Raw genomic sequence first — 17,255 nt, 5'->3', positions numbered from 1 at the left:
CTATAATGTAAATGGGAGTTTGAAGTCATTGGCCTTTGAACAGGTACTAACATAAATACAGGTACTAATACATAATAATAAACAGGTACTATTTGGTTGTTGGCTGGGAAGAAAGAGGAGGACTGACTCAGTAGTAAAGAGGATTGGGTTGGACTCCTCTCATACTTACATACTTACATCTATGGAAGTTGCACACTGCTCTCTTATTCTCTGAGAATTCTTTGTATTATTCTAAGGGTATTTGAAATAAGGACCACCAAGTGTGATACTTTCATGTATATAATATTTATTGTCTATCTTTTCTCAAACAATCTATTTCATTGTCAGGTTCTTAATCTAGTACTTATTACTTCTACTTTCTATTGTATTCAGTATGTATTAAGAATACCTTATTGCACCACAAGTGTTTTTCAGTACTTCTGATAACTGAGCTCTATATCTGTTAGCAGTATGAGACCAGTCATGATTGTAGATTTTTCTAACTTTGCTTTTCTGTTTTCAAATTTTACTTCTGGGTTCTGTAGTTGTTCAGACAGATGCACTGGAACGGATGGGTTCTTGATTTATGAAATAAGTGTTAAACCTAAGTAGGGTGACTGGATATGTCTGACAATTTCAGTTAGATGGAGGATTAGATTCCTTAATCTGCCTGGCAGTCTACCTTTTTGAAGAATAATGAACATACTGTAAACTCATGTATATCCTGGGGCTTGAACTGAAGGCTTTGTGCTGTCCCTGAGCTTCTTTTTTGTTCCAGGCTACAGATCCACCACGTTGATCCTCAGATCTCAGCTCCTTGAGTGGCCTGAGCCACTGACACCCAGCTTACACTAAGTTTTTTGTTTCCCTCTTCTCTTTCTAGGCTGCCTAGAATACCAAAGGTATTTGAGATATAAATCAGGAGGAAGTAACCTCTACATTCGTCTAGAATGTTCAGAAACCATCTCTAAAAGACAGCATACTACAACTACCATATATGGAAATCATTAGAAATTTGACTGCTGGGGTCAATTTTATTCCAGTTTCTACTGTGTTTGAAGGCCAGAATGATAAAGCAAATACTTGTGGTACCAGTACTGAGGAAGTAGAGACCAGAGGACTGTGACATAGTAAGGCAGTATTTCCCTGTCACAACACACCAAAACCAAACCAAACAAACAATAGAAAGTTTTCTCCTGGAAATATAACAAGTGAGCAAATGAGGATGAGCAACTCTTATTTTTATTTATTTATTTATTTATTTATTTATTTATTTATTTATTTATTTATTTTTAGTGTTTGAATCTCTGAAGGCTGATTTGCCTTTCTGAAGTAAACTATAATCCCACCATCTTCCCAGCCTCTCATCTCCCTTTTCATTACTGGTGGTGCTGAGGATGGAACCTAAGACCTCATATATGCACAGCTTGCTCTCTGTGACAGAGCTGCCCCCCCCTCCAGCTAAACCTCTTGAGACAAAGATAGATAGATCAGCAAACATGTTCTAGAAAATGAAAAGAGAACACTACACAGTATATACTTTTTATTTATATAAAAGTAGCAAAACTTACCCACATTATAAATTTGACTCTGTGACAGAATTTGTGTCATTTGCTTCTAGAAAGAATGTAAGTCACTGACTTCTTTTACAAAAAGTAATGAGTAAGCATACTGTTAGATAGTGAAATCCAAGTTTAAAAATAATATATAAATACAAAATTATGAAAAAGTGGCAACTACAAAACTTTCAGAAAGGGAATACATGAAATAGAAATTGATTATTCTTGGCCATTAAAGTTATTGATGGTATTGTATACCATATTATATACCATTGTATACCATAGTATTTTCATTTAATATAAACTAGGTTTTTCTTTCCCTTCCCTAGTTCTAATATATGTATATACAATATTCAAGGTACTAAAATTAGTTACAGTGATATCAGGGGTAAAACTATGGGAAAGAAATATGGAAAAAAAAGGGTATGGTTTCACATGGCATGTTGAAAATAACAACAACAATGATAGAGAAACCAATGCAACATCAATACTTACAAAACTATATGGTGTAACCCAATGGTACAACTAATGTTGGGGAGAGAGGGAAATGGGGAAGTGGGAGGAAGGGGAAAAATGAGGGAGGAGGTAACAAGTTGGATAAGAAATGTACTCACTCCCTTACATACGAAACTGTAACACCTCTGTACTTTACTTTGACAACATAGAAAAAAAAAGAAAAGAATTTAGAAACAAACAAGATTAAAAAATAATATAGGTTTTTAGTATTTTCCAGATATAAGCTGAGCATGTATGATTTTTGTATTTAGAAAATATTAAATATTTTTTCCATTTTAAGACAGAGAAATAATGGTGATTGTAATAAATGACATTGTTAGGAATAATGGCCTGAGGTCTAGTATGGCAATCCGATAGTCTCTGGAGCTTCATGCTCGCTCAATTGTGATAAAGTTTATACAATTACAATTAAACCCATATTTATGGTCATTAAAGCAGAAAGCACCATTGCACTGTTTTACTACTATTAAAAGTATTAACTCATACATAAAAACATACAAATTGCACATGTTTCAGTGGTACCTTTTGATTCTTCAATACCTGTATGTTGTATGATATTTGATTGAAGTGAAAATATCTCTGTAGAGGTTTATCATTTCATTTTTTAAATACTATTTTTATTTGAAAATGCTAAAAACATAGAGGTTCCAATTATATAAATCACCAAAAAGTACATTTCCTTTTGGATAATAGCACCCCTTCACTCACTCTCTCCCAGTTTGATCTTCCCATTCTACCCACAGGTCATATACAGTTCATTTTCAACATACTGTCAGTGAGTACCATTTCTGCATTTGTTTACCTCTTGTCCCTCGATTTCTATGCCTCCCCTTATACTCCCAAAGACATATAGGAAAACAAACAAGACAAAAAGAGAAACAGCAATAATGGAAAAAAAAATCCTTCTTTTTTTCTATTTCCTGGAGTTCATTTCAATAAGTATTTCGTATGCTCAGCTGTACATAGGCACCATGCCTTTCTGTTCTTCTTGTGAGAGTGTCCTCCTTTAGTCTCACTATATATGTGAATACCTAGAATCCTGTATAATTTATGTCTTAGTGTATTTTAGGTTTATATTGTGCAGATAAGAGAAAACATGTACTGTTGGTTCTAGGTCCAGCCATTTCCCTGCAAATGACATGATATTATTCTTTCTAATGGTTCTGTAAAATTGCATTGTGTGAACATGAATATGCAAGTGTTTTTATGGTGTCCTGGCTTGTGATATTCTGGGTAGATGCTCACGAGTGGCATGGCTGGGTTGTATATCCATGTTCACTGCTACATGCTTCACAATAGCCACGTTGTAGAAACAGTCCAGATGCCCTACAATAGATGAGTGTTTAAAAATGGTTAAAAATGTTCAAAAACCCTTTCTTATAGCTGTTTGAAATATTCAGTAAATTAATGTCATCTATAGTCATTCTATGTGCATGCTAATTTTATTTCCTTTGAGCCTGCACTGATAGTGTAGAGAACTATGTTAGTTTTCTTGAGAATATCTATACTCTTTTCTATAATTCCTGGATTCATTTTCATTCCTGCAATTAGTGTGCAAGGGTTCTTTCTTCTTTACATTTTCAGCACAACTTGTATCTTTTTTATATAGCCGTTTTTAGTGGGTGAGGTGATATATCTCTTTATGGATTTGCTTTACATTTCTCAAATTGTTAGTGATTAGCAATCTTTTGTTCATCAACTTACTGGCTAGTTGTATATATTCTTTAGTGAAATATTTGTCTATGTTGGTTACCTCTTCTTAAATTAGACTACTATTTTTAAAATCATTATTACCTCAGTTCTTTATATACTATGAATATTATTATGGAAGGAGACAATGGCAGTTGTAGTGCTTGCAAATATTTCCTCCCATTCTGTAATCTTTTCCTTCTGATGGTTCTTTCCTTTGTTGTTCCCAACTTTATAGTCTGGTATAATCTTATTTATTTTTATATTATTTTATTTTCCTTTTCTTGTTTTGGAGGCTTACTAGAGAAATCTTTGCTCATGTAAATATTGTGAAGCATTTCTCTACTTTTTTGCATAGTAGTTTCACAGTTTAAGATGGTACATTTAAGTCTTTAATGCATTTTGACTTAACTTTTGCAACTATTGAGAGACAGGAGTTTGGTTTCACTCTTCTACTTGTGAAAACCCAATTATCCCAATATTTATTGAAAAGACTTTTTGACTCTGTATTTTCAAGTAGCTTTCTTCATCTTCATTAATTCTTTATTCTGTTTGATCTACATTGATCTTAAGGCCTTCTGTTATGATTTTAACTGTAGTGTATATTTTAGTTCAAGGATTTCTGTTTGACTTTCTAAATTGCTTCCACCTCTTGATTTTCTCTGTCACAGTGCTGAGTCATTTTTTTCCTGTTTCCTTGATTCCTGTTCAGTTTTCATAATACAACTGCCTTACAAATGAGAATTCTTCCATACTGATTATTACCTGGTTTCTTTCTGACACCTTGTTTATACTATTAGGGGAGTTTTTCCTGATTTCCTGAAAGCTCTTGGTGATCTTGGTTTGTAGTGACATCTGTATTTTGAATGACTGGATATTTAATTCAGTATCTATCATCTCATTTTGTTTCTAAGTAAGCTGCTTAATTTCTCTGAGCCTAGGGTCACCTAAAGTCTTTTTCTTCTCCATGACCAGCTTTGTTATAAGTCTGCTGTTGATGTGTTGCCATTGTCTCAGTACTAGATGGAGATCCAGCCCAAATGTGTCCTGAATCTACAATTGATATGTTATTAAACACAAAACAGGTTTACAGTCCCTATAAATCTCTTTCTGGGGCTGCAGCAGGCTTAGAGATCCTGTCCTCAGGCAGCAGCCAGTGATTTACCAGTGTGAGATCCTGCCTGGCTCTGGGCAGACTCACCATGGAGGAGGCTGCCTTGGGCTTTGATGCCACATTAGTATCCATCAATTCTGCAGGGCCATGGCCTGCCGATTCAAGCACAGGACCAGTACTAACAATTGCAGTTACTTGCTTTTTTTTTTTTACCCAGTGGACTAGTGACCAATTACCACTGTAAGCAACTTCAGGTGATGCTGGCCAGATTGGAAGCATTGCAGATTAGAGTTTGAAAGCACTAGGCCTGTTCCAAAGGCTTTGTCCTCAAGCAGGCACATGGATTGGGGGCTGTTAGACTGCTTATGTTTGTTTTCAGCAGCTTAGCACTAAGCTCCACAACAAATTCTTATTCTGAGTACTCTGTCCTATTCCTAGTCAACAAAGTCTTGTTCCCCACTGTGCTGCCAAAACTTGGCATATTAACTGGCTACCAAAGCTGATCTTTTGTTGTATCACACTTGAGGTCCCACAACTGGAAGGCCTTTCACAGAATTGAGTATGCACTCAGGCCCACATCACAGACAAAACACAAGACCCTTCCACTGGAGTCACAATTGTCTACCTAGTGCTGCAGGTATGTTTAGAGTTCTATCTGTATGCACTGCCTGGGGAAAGGTGCACTGCCTGAAGTAGGAAGGTGGGTGCTAGAGAAAGTTACTAGGCTCCTAAGGATGATACTTAGCTGAATTATATCTGAGTCTCACAGCTGTAGGAACCTGCGTAGTCTTAGACAGAGATATATGCCCTAGGCCTACTGTACATGCGTCTGTCCTATTGATGTATAAGTCTCCAAATGATGCCCAGGAAAGTCTAGAGGTTTTGTCTATTTGCTATGGCCCAGCTCTTTGGCTTCTTTCTGGTGCTAGACCTCACCTGCCTTGCACTAGCCTTTGTACTCTGCTCCCCAGGATAGGCCTGTCCTGCTTCCTGTTCTGCTGATTGATGTTGGAGGCGAGGTAATGGAGGCAGTCTCTTTACCTCCTGAACTAACACAGTCCAACAGCTTGTTCTATCAGTATTAGCCTGGTAGTAGGGGTGCTGGGTTTGTGAAAGCCCTAGATTTCAGTGCATTGGAGCAGGAAAGTGGGTTTTGAGTTAGATTTATTTCTTCTTTCTCCCATAAGCAACAGGAGTCTCTCATGATACCTGAAGTTGGAGAAAATGAGTCACTGTAATTTTCCTTTTTGCCTTTTCAATGCATTAAAATTTTTATAAATATCCAAATTAGGAATCATGCTCGATTGCTTGGCACTGTTAGGTCTTGAGGACATAGCCTGGGGCAGGAGCAGCTGTTTATCTTCGTTTCTGTGGGGAGGCATTTGCTGAAGCACATTACTTAGCTGCCATCTTTCAAAACTTTTGAACCAGAAACAGAACACACTTCACTCTAATTCTTTATATACTCAAACATAATTTTATAATACAATATCTTCCTCCTCTCTTTTTCTTCATTTACATATTTCTAAGTACTAATTATGTATGTAGCACTGTTTTTGGTGCAAATGACATAAAATATAAACTTCTGCAAATGATATAAAATATAAACTTCTGTCCTTGAAAAACGTGTCTTCATATGAAGAAACCAAACTCAAAGAGAATTAAAGGGAGAAAAATCTTTAAGAAAAATGTACATTCAAGTTTAACTATTAAAGATTCCATAAGCAAGATAAACAAGTGTATCCTTTGTCCAATGTACTTAAGGCTGATTGCAATCTATTAGGTTAATTGGGAATGCTATCAATGCTAGAATGATACAGGTAGCCATGTTTCTTCCTCAATTAGGAGAATTACATTTTATGGTAAGGGAAGTAGTTCAAACATGCCTTATAGCAAATAAGTAGTGAATTCCACAAGATATTTAAAGAATCTTCTTTGTCCTATGAATATTTATCATTTCTAATCAAAAGGGTTTAGCCACATGGCAAAGTAATGAACAGAATAAAAACCACTTTCTCTTGGCTAGCTTGCAATCAAATCTTGCTCTACAAATCTGTTATTATCTGCACTTGCCTTCCTTACTATTTTCTCTCTTCTGATGCTGTTTAAAAGATTCCCTTACTCAACAACATCCTGTCAACAGTTCACTTCTATAAAATCAACTACCAATGCTAATTGCAAAGCTATTGTGCAAATGCATGGGGAGGGGAGACCTCAGAATAACATCTTTATCTTAAGTTTTATAGAGCCCAAGGCTGCTTTTATCTTTTCATTCTCTGTGCAGAAGCTGTAGTCTTCTTATCTTCCATGGACAGATTGAAATGTAATGAGAATACTCACAAATTTGTCAATACACAACTTTTTCTTTCCAGTGTCGCTAAGGATTGGGATGAGTAACTCATTTCCTTTTATTACCCATATGTAGTTGTGGTCATTACTAGCCACCTAATTATTGCTATTAGTTGCCATAAAATCCCAAGGCACTTTGCAAGCATCTATTACTGTTAACCAAGTATTTTACATCAGGGATGCCAAGATTACTGCTTCAATAATGAAGCATACTTTTTTGAGAGCTCTATTTGAATCAATCTGTTTCTCTATAAGTACATATTAGTGAGGGTTATCGCAAATGATCTCCATGCTATTAGTACCTTCCCAAAATATCAATATAAATGAAAAAAAGAAATGTATTTTTAATATTCAATGCCTAGAAGTCAGAGTATATTATACATAACTATAAAACTTTGATGCTACTGATAATTTTTCATTTTGTTAATTTTTTTTACAACTGCTATTGGTAAGCCTGGGTGCAAATTACAATTTTCATTCACCTAAGTAAGAGTAATACTACTAATAAATTTGTATTTATGATGTGAAGACAATATACTGACATATTTCAGATATTTCATTAATTCACATAAGAACTGAAACATACCTATTTCAGAATTGAGGCTAAGAAACATTCTCTAATTTTGATAGGAATAAACATAACTAGGATTTGAGTGCTCACTTTTCTTAGTGCTTTAATATATACTTAAATACTTAAATGCTGTACAAATATTGATTCTTTGCAACTTAACTTTTATCTTTGTATGTAGGATTCTATGAGGAAAAGGTAAATTGACCTATTAGTATTTTTTTTTTTTTTGCCAGTCATGGGACTTGAACTCAGGGCCTGAGCAATGTCACTAGCTTCTTTTTGCTCAAGGCTAGCACTCTATCATTTGTGCCACAGTGCCATTTCTGGCTTTTTCTGTGTATGTGATGATAAGTAATTGAACCCAGGGCTTTATGCATGCTAGGCAAGCCCTCTGCCATTAGGCTACATTCCCAGCCCAGACATAATAGCATTCTAGAGACATACTTTTTGGTGTTTTACTTCCTGTACTGCAAATTTTGACTTTACTTTTCTACTTGTAAGACTGAATTTGTTTCTTTTACCTAGGATTATAGTTGCTTAGTTTTTATTTTGAGTATATTGTAATGATCCTGGCAAGCAGTAGCTAGTAAATATTTCCACAATGAGTAGATGTGCATCTAATTTTTATTTTTAAAAGACAGATTAAAGTATTCATTTAATTTTGCTAAAGCCTATTACCAAATGAGAAGTTGAGAAAAATCAATCAAAAACAGCATCCTAAATCAATAAATCCAATTTATGAGCACAGAATTAATGATTCCATTGTATCCTTTCATGTGTTTCTATTACAATTAATTCATCCAGTATCATATTTATTTTAGTTTTTGTTCCTAGACTGGGACTTGAATTCAAAGCCTAAATGCTATTCTTTAGCCTTTTCTTTTTAGCCTATTCTTTTTTTTTAAAGTTTTTATTATAAAACTGATGTACAGAGAGGTTATAGTTTCATACGTTAGGCATTGGATACATTTCTTGTACTGCTTGTTACCTTGTCCCTCATACCCCCTTCCCCCTCCCCCTTTCCCCCCCTGAGGTGTTCAATTCACTTACACCAAACAGTTTTGCAAGTATTGCTTTTGTTGTTGTCTCTCGTATTTTACCCTTTGTTTCTCAATTTTGGTATTCCCTTTGAATTTCCTCATTCTAATACCAGTACACACTGTTTCCTATACACTCAGATAAGATTACAGAGATAGTGTAGATACAATCACAAGAAGGTGATACACGAACATCATCAATAGTAGAAACTACAGATACACATGGGATGTTGAAAGTAGTTACAACTGTGATATAACAATCATTTTCATAAAATGGAGTTCATTTCACTTAACATCATCTTATGTGATCATAAGGGTATAGCTATTGGGCTCTTGTGATCCTCTGTTGTGACTTGCCTAAACCTGTGCTAATTATTCCCAATAAGGGAGACCATAGAGTCCATGTTTCTTTGGGTCTGGCTCACTTCACTTAGTATAATTTTTTCCAAGTCCTTCCATTTCCTTACAAATGGGGCAATGTCATTTTTTCTGATAGAGGCATAAAATTCCATTGTGTATATGTACCACATTTTCCTGATCCATTCGTCTACGGAGGGGCATCTGGGTTGGTTCCAGATTCTCGCTATGACAAATTGTGCTGCAATGAACATTGTTGTGCTGGTGGCTTTTCTGTGATTTTGTTTGTAGTTTTTTGGACAAATACCCAAAAGTGGGGTTGCTGGGTCATAGGGGAGTTCTACATAATATCCCAACACCATTTTTTGATGAAATAGAGGAAGCAATCCAGAAATTCATATGGAATAATAAAAGACCTAGAATAGCAAAAACAATCTTAAGCAGAAAGAACAGTGCTGGAGGAATTATAATACCCAACTTCAAGCTATTCTTTAGCCTTTTCTTTTTAGCCTATTCTTTACTCTTTTTTTTTTTTTTTTTGGCTCATGTATGGTATTCTACTATTTGAGCCCTGGCTCTACTTCTGGATGTTTGGTAAATTATTGGCGATAAGTTTCATTACTATTGTGGTTTTAATTCAGATATATTCACAGGACATATAAAAACACACAATGCTTAAAAAAGAAAAGGGCACAGGAAGCTCATGCCTGTAATCTACTCAGCTACTCAGGAGGTGAGATATGAGCATCTTGATTTGATGCCAGCTCAGGCAGGAAAGTCCCTGAGACCCTTATCTCCAGTAAACTACTCATAAAAAGCAGGAAGTGTGTTCATATTAAATTCTTGTTAAATTATAAAAAAAATAAATAAATAAAAAGCAGGAAGTGGCACTATGGCTCAAGCAGTAAAGCACTAGCCTTGAGTAAAAAAGAAGCTCAGGGACAGTGCCCAGGCCTCTGGTTCAAGCTCCAGGACCAGCAAACACCTCCACCACCACCACCACCACCACCACCACCAAAATAACAAACCCAATAGAAATGGTGAAATGGCAAGAAATTCAAAGAAGGTACAAGACATTTTTCCTAAAGAAGATACAAGGATATCAAATAAGCACATTGCTCAATGTAAGTTATCATTGATGGAGTGAAAAACAAATCGAAGTGAGCCAGTCGTAGGTGGCTCACGCCTGTAATCCTAGGCACTCTGGAGGCTGAAATCTGAACATTTTGGTTTCTAATCAGCTCGGGTAGGAAGGTCTGTGAGACTTTTATATCCAATAATGATGCAATAAAGTCATAAACAGAGGTGTGGTTCACGTGGTAGAATTCCAGCCCCGAACAAAAATCTCAGAAACAAGCCCCAAGCCCTGAGTTCAAGCCTTAGGACCTCTGCAAAAAGCTATTACATTGAATCAGAAATGTACCAAATATCAAGTATGATTGAAAAATAAATGTTTATGTCTCTGATTTTGGTTATTTGAATGTGTAGCAGAGATTATTTTGTTTACTTCTAGTAAAAATCTTCCATTTATATTAAATAAGATTGCTCAGAGAGAAGGGAAACCCTGACATCTTAGTGAATCCAATCAATAGTTCACTTTTTATTCAGGCTGTGAACTTGGATATTGGGGCTAGTGGGGCAGAGCGATTTCATTTTGCGACATAGTTATCATGGAATCTATTTCAATAGTTGGAAGACCCTCAAGAGCTCAGAGAGGACATCTACTCTTAATTGCTGCAAGGGACCTACTCAGTCTTTGTACACTGCACTGGCTAAACATGTGTCCATAGCTGGCCCTAATGCAAGGAGATAACTAGGTGACAGGACAGCTTTGTTTTTATTACATATTTAAAATAGATTTACAGTGTCATTATTTTTTCTTTTTGTGACAGTCCTGGGGCTTGAACTTAGGGCCTAGGTGCTGTATTTGATCTCTGATCTTTTTTGTTCAAGGCTAGTATTCTACCACTTGAGCCACACTTCTAACTTTATCTTGTTATAGTTTAATTGGAAATAAGAGTCTCATGGATTTTCTTGCCTAGGCTGGTTTCAAACTGTGGTCCTCAGATCTCAGCATCTTGAGTAGCTAGGATTATAGGTGGGGGCCTTCAGCATCCAGCTTGGAATTTTCTATAAACATAGGCAAAAAACATTCAATTTAAATAACTAAACCAATAGAATGATCTAAATATTGTATTTCTAATCACCCATGAATGACAATTGTCACATACTTAAAAGTTTTAGACCCAGTGCTTTTTCACTATTTATTTATAACAGGTCAATACACAGAGTTGGTAGGCAAGGAAGAAGTGGGTCCTAAGTTATTAGAAAAAGTAGTTCTAATACAATGGGTTATGTATGTATATACACACACACACTATATCTTATTTGTTTACCTATACTAATAAAACAAATCTTTTAAAACTACTTAAAGATATGCAAGTGTTTGAATTCTGTGCTTCAAATGTGTGTCTGCTGATTTGTATTGAATTTTTAATAAAGACATATAACTTTGTATATTCATTGCCAACTTATTCATAAACTCAATAAAATGTTGAATGATTAAAAATGTGCAAGACATTTTGCCACAACTAAGAACAAAGATGGAAATAAGCATCTTTCCTGCTGTAAATGAGGCAGTAATCTTATAGAGGAGAGTTATTTTCAATTACTTAATTAAACAAAGAAAAACAAACAATAAAATTTACAGAATTAAGCAAGTAATACTGAAATGGTAAACCATGTTTACAGTACCAACTAGATGAGAGAGCAACTATTACTTATTTTGGAGAATGGTGAAGTCAGACTATAACCTTGATAACTAACTACTTAAGATTCTATATCTCCCCAGTCAGACTGTCTATGGTCAAGAAAACAAACAGTGATGTAGAGCACTTGTTCATGTGTCTCTTGGCCATTCTCATTTCCTCTTCAGAGAAGTCACTTTTTAGGTCTTCAGCCCATTTGATGAGGTGGCCATTGGTTCTTTGAATATTTGTTTTGGAGGAATTTAATTTTTTGAGTTTTATGTATATTTTAGGTAGGAGGCCTTTGTCCATTGTATGGCTGGTAAAGATCTTCTCCCAATCTGTGGGATTTCTATTTATCTTGCAAGCTAAGTCCTTTGCCCTGCAGAAGCTCTGCAGTTTGATGCAGTCCCATTTGTCCAAGCTTTCTTTGTTGCATTTTTGGGCCCTTATTAAGGAAGTTTTGTCCTGTGCCAAGGAGCCCAAGTGTTTTTCCTATTCCTTCTTGTAGAGTTTTCAGGGTATTTGATTTTACTTCAAGGTCTTTGATTCATTTGGAATTGATTTCGGTGCAGGGTGATATATAAGGATCTAGTTTTAGTTTGTTAAAGGTGTTGAACCAGTTTTGCCAGTACCATTTGTTGAAGAAGCTATCTTTCTTCCCTTGTATTTTTTTTTAGCTCCTTTACCAAAGATTAATTAGCCATAGTTCTGCAGGTTCATTTCTGGGTCTTCAGTTCTGTTCCATTGGTCCTCAGGCCCGTGCTTGTGCCAATACCAAGCTGTTTTTTTTTTTATTACTATGGCTTTGTAATACATTTATTAGCATCATTTTATATGGTCACCTGTACATATCTATTTAGGTATTGTGATCCTTTGCTAGGGCTATCCTAGACATATACTAATAATTACAAATGAGAGAAACTGTGGAGTCTGTGATCTTTTTGGTTTGACTTACTTCTGTTAATATGATTTTTTCAAGTCTTTCCATTTCCTTATGAATGGGACAATGTCATTCTTTCTGCTAGCTGTACAACAGATGAAGGACTCATATCAAAAATATACCTAGAGCTCAAAAATTAACCCTCCCAATGACAAATCCTCAAAGAAACAACCACCTCATTAATAAGTGGGCTAAAGAATTAAAAAGCAATTCCTCTGTAAGAAAAGCTAATAGACAAATAAAGAGGTCTTTACATTCCTGGCCATAAAATAAATGCTGATCAAAACTGCATGGAGATTCCACCTTACCCCCGGTAGAATGGCCATTATCAAGAAAACAAATGACAGATGCTGGTGGCATGTGGCCAAATGGGAATGCTCCTACATTGTTGGTTGGAGTGTAAACTGGTTCAACCATTCTGGAAAGCATTAGAGAGTTTCCTTAAAAGGATTAAACCTAGAGTTTCCCTATGTTCCATCAATCCTACTCCGGGGTATTTACTCAAATGATCATAAACAAGGCCACACTAAAACTACCAGCCCAACTATGTTCATTGCTGCATTATTTACCATAGCTAAGATATGGAATCAACCCAGATACCCCTCAGTAGATGAATGGATCAAGCAAATATGGTATGTGTACACAAAGGGTATTTATTTAAATAGTACTTAAGATAGTACCTTGCCAGTCAGCGCAATAAATATGTAATGCAAAAATCCTATGCCTGTTGTAGAAGAAAAGTTAGAGTTAAAAATGGAAAGGAGACTTTATTCAATACTGCTGCCACAGGGGAGAGGTAATAAATTCAATTGCCAGGTGAAGACAAAAGGATTTTTAAGCCTTGGGTGCACTAATGAAAAAAGATCTGGAGGACTTTGAGGAGAATTTAGAGTGATTAGGCTATCTAGGTTTGCTGATTGGCACACGAGTTTGGACTCCTGCCTATCTACACTAAGTGGAGATGTAGGCACTGTCTCTCTGGAAATTACATGTCAAAGGGAAGGTGCTCAGGTCATTGGAGGAAGACATGCCCTACGTGAGAGACTATGAGCACGTTGACATCCCAAAGGAACAGGTAAAGGAATTACCAATTAATTTCTTTCTAAAGAAAGAGAAAAGGGCAATGCCCAGTAGTTTAGGAAAAAACAACGAAGCTTTAGTTAACTTGAACAAAATTTAAGTCTGTTTTGGTTAGCTGATTGAAGGGCCTGTTAGCTAGAAATCTATAACATTTAACATTTGTTCTCTTTTCACACATCTATTTTATAGTATGCATGCATATACACATGAAGTAAAATGCAACTAACAAGCATTAATAAAAATCTACTAAAATAACAATAAATAACTCAAAATGGGTCTATTGTATCCTTTGCATAGGAAAAGTCACTTGGTTTTACTCATTCAAAAAGTCCTAGGATACTTGGCTGTCATTCAATACTATGCGACTACTTATTTTGTCATGTGTGCTTAGCAATGGATCTATTTGAAACCCATTATGGTGGTTTATGATTACTTGGTTCTTTCAATGATGACTATTCCGGCAGCTAAACAGACCCCAATTTTTTGTGTTTGTTTATCTTCATGTATCCTACATTACAATTTATTTCAGCTCCAATTACAATTAATTCAAAAGTTTAAAAAATATTTTGTTGATTTGTCCATGAACAAATTTAATGTTAATAATTCCCAATATTTTTATGTGTCATTTTTCTAAGTGATATAGCATGGTGAAATTATATTATATATATTGACCATAGTATCCTTTATACCTTTTTCTGACATGGATAAGCAAACTGTTCTGTGTGTTACTCTTACAGGATAAACACACATTTTTGAATTAATTAGGTCAGTTGAAGAATTAACAGATATGGTCACTAGTACTTGCACTGAGAGAGTGAGAGTTAGAGGGAGAGGTGGGGGAGGAAGACTTATATGTAAGGTTAATTTGGAAAGAAATGGAGGAAAGAATGAGCCATTCCCTGCTCCCTATATAGGAAATGGGATAAAATTCAAAAATAGTATCTCTCAATTATAGCTACTAACAATCTTCAACCATTAGATTATGATTCTGGGTGAATAAGATGGGTACTATTTATTATTCCAAAAAAATAGAGATGGGTCTGGGCTTACTACTAAAAAGACTAGAACAGTAGGTGAGTTTGAGAGCTCCTTTTTCCTCCTGGGTTATGCTTCCCATCTTCAGGTCTCTAATAATGAATGGACTGTCCACAGTTCTTTACAATTCAACTGAGAGGGTAATCCCTTGAAGTCTTCTAATCTTGTAACTTAACATTGAAAAGCAGGCATGCTTATCTGTTTAGTTAAGTTTACTTCCCGTTTCAACTTCTGAGTCTGACTCTTGATATTTGTTAAAATCTATATCAGTAGGGGTTAGAAGCCTGGCCTAGATGGTAGAGGGCTAGCTAATCAAGAAAACTGAGCAAATGAGAGGGCCTGAGTTAAACTTGAACACCAAAAAGAAAAAAAAAAACCACACACACACACACAAATAAAGCAATTTCGCTATTTCCTTATACATCCTCCTTCAATAGCAGTTACTTATTCAGAGTCAGGGAGACTTAAGGTGGTCAGACCCAGTCAGGTACCTTGGTTTCTAGGTAAGCAAGCTCTGGAAAAGACAAAGACAGAAGGAAATTTACAGAGAACTTAATGGTAAGAAAGAAATGGGAGTAATATATATATATATTTTTTTTTTGCCAGTCCTGGGCCTTGGACTCAGGGCCTGAGCACTGTCCCTGGCTTCTTTTTTGCTCAAGGCTAGCACTCTGCCACTTGAGCCACAGCGCCACTTCTGGCCATTTTCTATATATGTGGTGCTGGGGTACTGAACCCGGGGCTTCATGTATACAAGTCACACACTCTTGCCACTAGGCCATATTCCAAGCCCCGGGAGTAATATTTCTTTCATTATATTTTCTTGTACATGTTGTCACACATTAAGAAAAGGACAGTACCCAGAATCTGGATACTGCTAAATATAAGGACAAAGTTTCAGCTGTCCAGCTGAAACACCCAGAGAGCTCTGAGCCCCTGTCTCTCTACTACTACATAGAACATCCAGCCAGGGATAAAACGATGTGCTGCAGAAGCCATATGGATGACAGTACGCAATGTATTGACATAGCACGTCATCTGTGAGTATAAAGCTGACTATATAATGAGGAGAGAAATCTGTTTTCAATGTTTTATGAAATGTTGAAGGAGTTTGTCACGAGCACCCTATGTCAGAAACAGATATTCAACAGGCTTGAATGTCTTCCCACACCATCAGAATTGATTAAATAATTATAGACTCACAAGCGATTTCACATTCATTGGCATTAATTTGGCAAGTGCTACTTATTGTGTGTGATAATACTGAGTCTTTGGCAAACAGGTTCTTTTATTCTAGTCTTAATTACTCTCAACTAATCTTAACTCTCAGATCAGATATTACATTTAATGGTAATATACAGTTACAGAAAGTAAGGAAGGGCGAACACAGACAGCATGGGATGTTCAAAGAGGCCTTGCGGATGACAAGAGCTGAGTGCTGTTACACTTGCAGAAAGTCACTGCAGGTTGTTAGATAAGATATTAGTAACAATAGTCTCTCAGCTGTCAAGGTCAGGTGGGATCTACATTTAGAGCTGAGTCAAGTCTTTTTTTTCTAATTTATTTATTTATTTATTTATTTATTTATTTTTTAAGCATACTTTTTTGGCCAGTCCTGGGCCTTGGACTCAGGGCCTGAGCACCTTCCCTGGCTTCTTCCCGTTCAAGGCTAGCACTCTGCCACCTGAGCCACAGCACCCCTTCTGGCCATTTTCCATATATGTGGTGCTGGGGAATTGAACCGAGAGCTTCATGTGTAGGAAGCAAGCATTCTTGCCACTAGGCCATATTCCCAGCCCTTTTTTGTAATTTATTTATTAATTAAACAAAAATTTTTTGACAAGGTGTTGTGCAAAAAAGGGTACAGTTACATAGTAGGGCAGTGTGTACATTTCTTGTGATAAGAATGGCTACTCTTGCTGTTTTGGTAGGTGTGTTTGCTTGGAAGATCTTGCTCCATCCTTTCATTCGCAGCCTGTTTTTATCCCTTGCTGTAAGGTGGGTCTCTTGTAGACAACAGATGACAACTTTTTGTTTGTGGATCCATTCTGCCAGTCTGCTCCTCTTTATCGGAGCGTTTATACCATTTATATTCAAAGAGATCAAGGATATGAGTGTTTTTTCTCCTTCCATTTTCTTGTTGGGCTGTTTTTCCTCTTTTTTTTTTTCTTGTCTTTAGTGAGCTGCTCTTTCTGTTGGGCTCTGGCTATTGTAGTTTCTTTCTGTTTCTGTCTGTGTGTCCTGTATGATTTCTGTTGGGTGGGATTCCCCTCTTAGAA

The sequence above is a fragment of the Perognathus longimembris genome, chromosome 14 (genome assembly GCF_023159225.1).
Source record: "Perognathus longimembris pacificus isolate PPM17 chromosome 14, ASM2315922v1, whole genome shotgun sequence".
NCBI lineage: Eukaryota > Metazoa > Chordata > Mammalia > Rodentia > Heteromyidae > Perognathus > Perognathus longimembris.
Note: the sequence above shows the minus strand (reverse complement) of the source record.